Source organism: Chenopodium quinoa, unplaced genomic scaffold (genome assembly GCF_001683475.1).
Source record: "Chenopodium quinoa cultivar QQ74 unplaced genomic scaffold, ASM168347v1, whole genome shotgun sequence".
NCBI lineage: Eukaryota > Viridiplantae > Streptophyta > Magnoliopsida > Caryophyllales > Amaranthaceae > Chenopodium > Chenopodium quinoa.
Genome location: NW_018744603.1, coordinates 311,961 through 321,077, shown reverse-complemented (window position 1 = coordinate 321,077; position 9,117 = coordinate 311,961).

The window sequence follows — 9,117 nt, the reverse complement described above, 5'->3', positions numbered from 1 at the left end:
CTCTCATGCTACTCAAGTATGAGAAGGATGATGGAACAGTTGGCTCCCTTAATGGGGACCAAAAGACGGCTCGAGAGTGTTACCTCTCGGACGTCAAGCCTGCGGCCGCAGCATCCGGCCGGGGCAAGCAAATGATCGACCTCGACGATGTCGAGGAAGAACAGTCGGCCCACCAGCCGGAAAGAAAAGAAAGACTGATCAGCTGGTGGTGGTCAAAAAAGAAAAGCAATAGCAATCATTGACCGGGGAACGGTCGGATGATCTTCGTCCCTAGCCTGCTGGTGAACACATTGATATCCCTCTGGATGACAGCCATCCAGAGCGGACTGTTAAGGTGGGGACGATTGCCTTTGCAAAGCTAGGTGAAAGCCTTCACCAGCTGCTGAGGGAATTCAAAGACATCTTTTCCTTTGAAGTGGAGGAGATGCCAGGCATCAGCTCGAATCTCGCTGTCCACAAACTCGCCGTGGATCCTAAAAAGAAGCCCATCCGGCAAAAGAAAAGAAACCACGACGAAGAAAGAAGTCAGGCGGCAGCTGCCGAAGTAAAAAAGCTGTTAGATGCCAAGTTCATTCGGCCGTGCAATTTCCCTAAGTGGGTAGCTAACGTTGTGTTAGTAAAAAAGCCGAATGGAACTTGGCGGATGTGTGTTGACTACACAGACCTCAACAAGGCATGTCCAAAGGATAGCTATCCATTTCCTAAGATCGACAGTCTGGTCGACTCAACAGCCGGACATGCCCTGATGAGTTTCATGGACGCCTATTCAGGTTTCCATCAGATCCCCCTGTGGAAAAAAGATCAAGAAAAGACGGCATTCGTCACTGATCAGGGGTTGTTCTGTTATACGGTGATGCCGTTTGGTTTGAAGAATGCGTCTGCTACCTTCCAACGAATGATTAATACGGTCTTCATTAATCAAATCAGAAGGAATGTAGAGGCGTACATTGATGACATGATAGTCAAATCCAAACAACAGGCGGATCACCTTGCTGATCTCCGAGAAACATTCGCCACACTCAGGCGGCACAAGGTCATGCTTAACCCAAAAAAGTGTGTCTTTGGTGTTGAGTCTGGGAAGTTTCTCGGATTTTTGATTGACCAAAGGGGAATAGAGGCCAACCCTGAGAAAATACAGGCGGTGATCGACATGCAGTCGCCCCGTACTGTGAAGGAAGTGCAAAAACTAACAGGTTGGGGAGATTCCTCAGTCGGTCAGGCGACAAGTGCCTCTACTTTTTCCAAGCAATCAAAAAGAAGACAAACTTTGAATGGGGAGATGATGCAGAGGCGGCCTTTCAAAAGTTGAAAACTCATTTGCACTCTTTGCCGAGGCTTGTCAACCCTTTGCCCAAAGAGAAGCTCTTCATGTACTTAGCCGTCTCTGATCATGCCCTCAGTGCCGTTCTCTTAGCTGAAAGAGACGGCATCCAGCTCCCGATGTATTTCATTAGCCATGTTCTGAGAAACGCAGAGCTTCGGTACCCCATGGTTGAGAAATTCGGCCTTGCCCTTTACATGGCCATCTAGAAGCGTAAACCCTACTTCTTGGCGCATGCGGTAGAGGTCTATACTGATCAACCGATCAAACGGCCACTCACAACCTTGGAGTCTTCTGGACGAATGCTCAAATGGGAGATTGAAATGCAAGGACTAGAAATCACTAACGAACCAAGGAAGGCAATAAAGGGACAAGCATTCGCTGACTTTATTGTCGAAATGACAAGGCCGGTTGTTCCGGACAATACAGACCAGGTTTGGAAAGTGTATGTGGATGGGAGCTCCACTGTGAACGGATGTGGTGCAGAGATTATCTGTCAGTCTCCTGAAGGGGATAAGTACGAATACGCACTACGGTTCAAGTTCCAGGTCTCTAACAATGAGGCCGAGTATGAGGCCCTGCTGGCCGGCATCCGGTACTGCAAGGCGGCAGGGGCAAAGAAGATAGCCACCTGCTCTGATTCTCAACTGGTCGTACTCCAGGTTAATGGAACGTACGAGGCCACTCATCCGGCCATGATAAAATATTTGCAGGCGGTCAAGAATGAAGTTGGGTCACTTGAAGAATTTCATCTAACTCAAGTGCCCAGGTCTTCAAACAATCAGGCGGATGCTCTGTCCAAACTGGCATCATCCGCCTCCTGTGAAACGCCTCGGTCAGTTTTCTGGGAGGTCATGGAAAAAAGAAGTATATCTGAGGAAGACCCCATTGGAATTCTTGACCGAAGCTCAACCTGGATGGACAGCATCCGGGCCTATCTTGCAGACGGCACGCTCCCTGACTCACCACAGGAGGCGACTGTTCTGAAAAAACGAGCAGCTAACTTCGAGTTGCGACAAGGAGAACTCTTCAGGGCTGGCTTTTTAAAACCCCTGTTGAAGTGTGTTACCCCTGAGAAGGGTAAGGAAGTCCTCGAAGAGTTTCATTCTGGATTCTGCGCCTCCCGTATAGGCAGAAGATCCCTCGCGGCCAAGGCCAGGCGGCTTTACTCCTGGCCAACTCTGGAGTCGGATGCCATGGAAATGGTGAAAAAATGTGACAAGTGCCAAAAATTTGGCAAGCTCATCCATCGCCCGGCTACAGACCTGACGGCCATCCACAGTCCAATACCTTTTGCCAAATGGGGCATGGATATTCTGGGGCCATATACAACTGCACCAGGCGCCAAGCGCTATATATTGGTGGCTGTGGATTACTTTACCAAGTGGGTAGAGGCGGAGGCAGTCAAAAACATCAAGACTAAAGACGTCATTTCCTTCATCTGGAGGAACATAATCACTCGTTTCGGGGTGCCCATGTCTATGGTTTTTGACAATGGTCCTCAATTTGAGACGCCTCAACTCAAGACTTGGCTGGGAGACCAGGGGGTCTCAAGCTTCTTTGCATCAGTCGGCCGGCCGCAAGCAAACGGCCAGGTCGAAGCCTTCAATAAGTTAATCTCAGACGGGATTAAAAAGAAAATTGAGCGGGCTGGTGGCCTTTGGGCGGATGAATTACCACACGTCCTCTGGTCCATCAGAACGACTGCTAAAGGGGCAACTGGAGAAACCCCATTCCTTATGGTGTATGGAGCAGAAGTTGTTCTGCCCATTGAGCACTATGAGCTGACTCTTCGAATCATGCTGTATGATGAAGAGGCGAACTGGGAGGCCATGCGCCTAGCATTGGACTCACTTCCAGAGCGCAAGGGCAATGCTGCCTTGCGACATGAGATATATCGTCTGAGAATGACTCGGGCTTACAACAAAAGAGTACACAAGAGTCCTCTCAAAGTGGGGGACATTGTGCTATGGAAAATGGAGGCAGTCGGTAGGGCGAATGAGCAGGGAAAGCTAACCCCAAATTGGGAAGGCCCCTACCGAATCTATGAGGAAGTAAGAGACGACACCTACCGCCTGAAAGACCCAGACGGCAGGCAACTGCCTAGAACTTGAAATGTAGAAAACTTGAAAAAGTACTACTTCTAGGTACGAATGTAAAGACCTCAATTTTGTAATCTCAAGTTTTATTAATGAGAATATGCCTTCATTTCCCAACTTGTCTTTTTATTTAAGTTTCTTAGTGTCGCCTGTACAAAATACAGACGGCCAATGCGTTTGGAAAGCGTCTGTACCAACAGCAGACGCCCCAATCCTTCTAAAGGAGCCGATTTCTTTAGAACAATTGTTCCTACAAATTCACTAAGTTAATATTGACACTTAACAAATATTTACTCAACCATTTAAGAGGCCTAAGGCCAGATAAAATAATGATGAGGCCGATTGCCGGATATTAATAAACAAAAAGAGACCGAATGGTCACAATCTGCTCCAACATGAGTATGACCATCTGCTCCAACATGAGTTAGATAACCGGCGACGTCCATTCGGGCGAATTCGTCGAGGAGAAGCATCTCCTATTTGGGTGGCACATTGCTCTACAAATATAACAAGCGGCCCTACCGAATGCTAAGACAGCATTCGTAGTCATTTGTTTTAATCGATAGTGAAATCTAAAAGGCCTGAATTTTCTAACTGTTCTAGCACAGCTCGAAAATGGTCACTGTTTCATAAGTAGAGGCTAATGAGGCATTAAGCCGGATGCGCCTGTTTTTGCCCAGGGGCAAAGCAGGCAGAACATTCTTGTTAATATACGAGTTAAGTTAACTACTTAAGCACCTAATGAGGCTTTTGGCCGGATGACGCCTGTTCTTTGCTTTTGGGGCAAGACAGGCGGATAATTCTTTTTAAAGAACATTTGCTAAGTTATAAACTTATCTTATCTCAAAGAGGCCTATGGCCGGATGCGCATGTTTTTAGCTCACGGGGAAAAACAGGAGGAAGTTTTCCTCTAGCAAAATTTGCTAAGTTGAAAATTTGAGTTTTGTTCGAGCCAATGGCCGAATGAAATTTAAGTTGCCTATTCTAGATGGACGTCTGCCGAGTGGTTTGGGGCAATCACCATAGTGATTGATTGACTTAGAAACCATGCATACTCCTCTAAGTATCAATAATTTCTAAGTCAATCAAATCCAATAAACCGAAACCACTCGACATCCGTCCAGGGGAAAGAACATTCGCATGGTATACAGGCTATAATACTTAGCCAAAAACATGCAATGGAAAATTCAAAAATACAAAGGACAACAATATGAATAACTTCAGCCAAAAACCGAATGATTTAAATTTAAAAGACCAATCGCCATCAGACGACTGGTTAAGATTTTTTTCAGGCAAAGCCAGAGAAATTGTTAGAATACTCGACCCCTTGGTCGGTAAAGATACATCCATACTCGGCACGCAGGCCGGACAAGTAAAGTACATGGCCATTCGGCCGCAGAAAATATAAAAAAGCTTAAGTGATCAGGGGAGAGCCTCTTCATTGGCAGCCGGCCTGTTGTCCTTCGGCTGCTCTTCATCATTTTTCTCTTGCTCCTCCTCCTGATCCTCCTCCTCGCCACCAGAGGACGACTCCCCAGAAGAGTCGGACCCAGAGCTTTCCTCGCCCGCAGCAGCATTCTCAGCCTCTTCAATAAGGCGAGCGTCGAATGCTTTGCTGGCTTCATCAAACTTGGATTTCCAAGTCTGATAGTCCGAGTGCGGCTGCAAAGCCGCCCAAGTGTCCCGCATGATGGCATCATAGTCGCTCATCATTTGCTTAACTAGAGCCTCTTTCTCTTGTTCAGCCACGGACTCAAACTTGGTCTTCAGCTGATGCTCCTAGTTGCTGAGGCGCTGCTCCAGGCGGCCCACCTTCTACTTGGCTCTCTCGGCCTCTTCTTTGGCATCCTGAAGAGACTCGAGCTTCTCCTTAAGATTTGTAATTTCTTTCTTAAGGGAAGTGATGTGCAGGCGGGTCGAGTCCAGGTCCTTCTTCACCTGCATGTTGGCTTCCGCCTGCGAATACATCATATCAAGCGTCAGAAACTCAATTTGAGCAATATCAAATTGAGCTCGATCCAAGGCGGACTCGGCCCGAGCTTTAGCAGCTGTTACCTCTTTGGACTTCTCCTTGAGGGGTTGCCTGAGCCCTTGGACGCGCAGCATGGCCTGCAAAAAGAGTCGAATGGTTAAAACCAGGCGGATAAAGACTTGAGCAAAAAAAAAAAAAAAAAAAAAAAAAGAATTGAGTTGCTTAAGTCAAGACTCATACCTCGCAGAGGTTCCCCAAGATGCCATCCAAGTCTAGGGTGCCGACTCCTCTAACAGACGCCTTGTCGTCAGGATCAACCGCCCTCGGCATGGACTTGGCCATCTGGATTACAGTCGGCCTCTGCACAGGAACTAAGAAGGAAAGAAAGTTAGAAAAATAACACAAGTATATCAAAATGGAAGAACAATAAAGATGAATGGTTTTTACCGTCGTCCTTCGGTTCCTCCTCTTTCCCCAGACTCCTCCTCTCTCCTGCTGAGCCGACAGCAGCGGTGGGTTGCTTGAAGCCACCCTTTGATGCCCTCTGGGCATCCGGTTCGCTGATCTCCTTTTCAGCTTCGAGAGAAGAGGCGTCTGGGCCCTTCTTGGGCTTGTAAGCAATGTGCTTCCGGCCGCCCCTGCCGGATGCGCTCACATCACCCGCCCTTGTCTTTTGGACCTTAGGGTCGGATGATTTTGAAGGAGATTTGGAAGGTGCACCCTACATCAACACAAGATAAAAACAAGTTAGAAATCATTCGGACAAATCTAACATTGGTCAGAAATGGCAAGTATAACGAGTTCTCACCTTGGGGGTGCCGCCTGTCTTCTGTTCATCCACCTTGGTATGGGTGGTTGCCTCTGCCTTATTTAGGACATTCGATCTGTATCGAGCAGCATATACAGCCGGCTTCCTTGTGGCCGAGAGCTTCTCCATTGCCTTGTCTGCAAAAAAGAACAAGTGTTAGCACCATCAAACAAGTACTGGAAAGCAAAAGTAAATTGCATATAAAACAGATGGCCGACTACCTCTCGGCATTTCAGAACTTAGCCCACAGGCGGCTAAGAATGTTCCTTCTTCAAACCATTTGTACAAAGGGAGATATCATTGAGGGGTGACCTCCTTGTCCCCCTCATCATTCGTCCACACAGACACGGTAAACAACCCCGCGTCCATGATCTCCTCCTTTGCCCGCCTGGGAATAGGCGGCAATGCACTCCTGCCTGCTAGGAGAGGTGGATTCTTATTCCACCTGTTATACTTTTGGTTCAGGCGGCAGTCGGCAGACTTGACTATGTAAAACTTAGTCCTCTAGTCTTTCCACTTGTTCTCTTTGCCAACAGCCATCATGTACCCCTTGCAAGTGGTCAAGGTGTACCAGCCCTTACCGTCCCTAGCAGGCGCCCTGCTCAGATAGTGCATGTGGGCGAACGCTTCAAAGCTCGCCTTCACCTGCAACATCTCATAGGCGGCAACGTACCCCAGAATATTAATCCAGGAGTTGGGTACAAGTTGCCAGATACCCAGTTGGTATTCGTCCAAGATCCTCTCCACGACCGGATGGAGAGGGAAGCGGAGGCCAGCTTGGAAGGCCGCTTCATAGCAGCTGAATGCTCTGTCCTGATAGCTGGCCAGGCTCGGCCAGGTTATGGTGTCGCCCTCGTTAGGGACCGACAAAGTGTAGCCATAGCCTAGGACGACCTTGCGCCTAAAATTGGCAAGGCCGGATGCCATGGAGCTCCGCCTGCCGGACGGAACATGATGATAATAGGGGGCTCTCTCCAAGCGCCTGGAAGCGCTCGGCTCGGCCCAGCTTTCCCCCTTATCCACTGCCAGGGACTCTCTGGCAGAATCCATTTTTGATCTAGCCTCCTCTGAAATTATGGAGGCGTTCTGTGAAGAAGATGACGAGGCCAACTCGTCATCAGAGCTAGGGGACCGCCGACTGGTGCCAGCGGGGTCCTCCCCTAGACTCTCTTCCGGCGCCTGTCCAGAAGGCCCGGGTTGATATTCTTCATCCGCCTCCCCCAGGATTCCATCACTGGGAGTTCCACTAGATGTGGGCGAATGGTAATAGGTGGGGGTAGGAGGAAGATAAGAAGGGTTGTCAGGATGTTCCGACAGCTCACTCCGAGGCACTCTTATTAAGCCGTCTGAATAAACAGTCGACCCATCCGAATGATAGAAAACTCCATCGGAGCTACACTGCCTTGTTGTTCTTTTGGTTTTGGCCATAGTGTCCTGCACAGACACGGAAACGGCCGGATTCGGAGAAGTTCGCAAAGCAGGGTCTTTGGCCAAGCATTCGGCACTGCTAGTTCTAGATTCAGCCGTCCCCGATGACCGGCTGATCACTATCCTACGCCGTGCCGCATGCAATTGGGGAGCCATTTTTTCGAAAACAAAGAAAAAATGAAGAGTAAAAGAAAAAAAAAAAAAACAGGCGTTACCTTTAGAAGAAGGGAGAAAGACGCTTGGTTGACTAAAGAACGGTCGGACTGTTGGCGAGTGTCGGATGCTTGAAAAACGCTTAGGGAATTTTGAGATTTTTTAAGTCAAAAAGTCTAAGATTCTCCAAAGATTCGCAAAGGTGTGAATCCAAGGGGGGGTCAAACCTCATTATTTATAGGGGGTAAAACCCTAATTTTTTCCCTCAAGTAGTTTTTGAATCTGACCACTCAGATGCTGATACCTGTCACAGGAGTCACGTGCAATGCACGTGACCCCTGTGAGGGGCAAATGATTTGGGTATTTTATACCCGGCTAGGTGGCCCAATCAGAAAGCGCCACGTGTCCTCCATATATGTGCCATTTGGACCCATGGAATGATGACACGTGGAGGGCGGATTCTTCTCTGTCCTACACGGACTGAAGATCCAGCAGGGACCATTCAGGGTGAGACGTGTCACTCGAAAGGTGCCTTAGAATCCTTTTGGGCTCAATGACACGTGTCACTCAGGCATTGGCCCTGGGATGGCGGCCTTCAAAGGCCCAAATCCCGAGGTGCCGCAAAACGGCGTGACCTAATTCCTAGGTCACCAGATCCTAGGAGGGGCACACTTTTCAAAAGGACCCTATAAATAGGGATATTCTGGCATTTATGACAAGAGAGAGAATTTTACACGCAATACGAGACAATACGTCACTTATCACACTTTACCTGAGCTTGGAATCCGAGCAGATAACTTTATTTCCGCACGTTTTATTACCGAACGCTTGCTTACTTAATCTTCGGAGGCGGACCCCCGACCATCCGGCGGTCCGTTTGCTTTGCAGGTACATGCGTCCTCAGTTGAATCCAGTTTCAGTGTTGTAACTCTCCCAAGGGACAAAAACCCCCGAAACAAATTTAATAAAATATATTATTTATTTTTTGCATTTTTTAAACACAAGTTGACTTTAGCTAAGATGGTGATGAATTGCATTATCACTTTGATTAGCAGTTCAAGGATCAAATCTTTGTGATCACCATCTTTTTTTTCTTTCTCATATTTTTAAATTTTTATTTATTTATTTCACATCATACAACCTCTATAGATTACTCGTAGGACTACTTTATATATAAAAAACACTTATCAATTTTGGATCCTTCTCAATTTATTAGTTTTATTTTTTTTCCCTCTAGACTACATTCAAAAAGAAATATCAAATACTTGTTTGATTTATTTGACATCATACACTCTATTTAGATTATTTGTAGAACTACTTTATATACAAAAATACA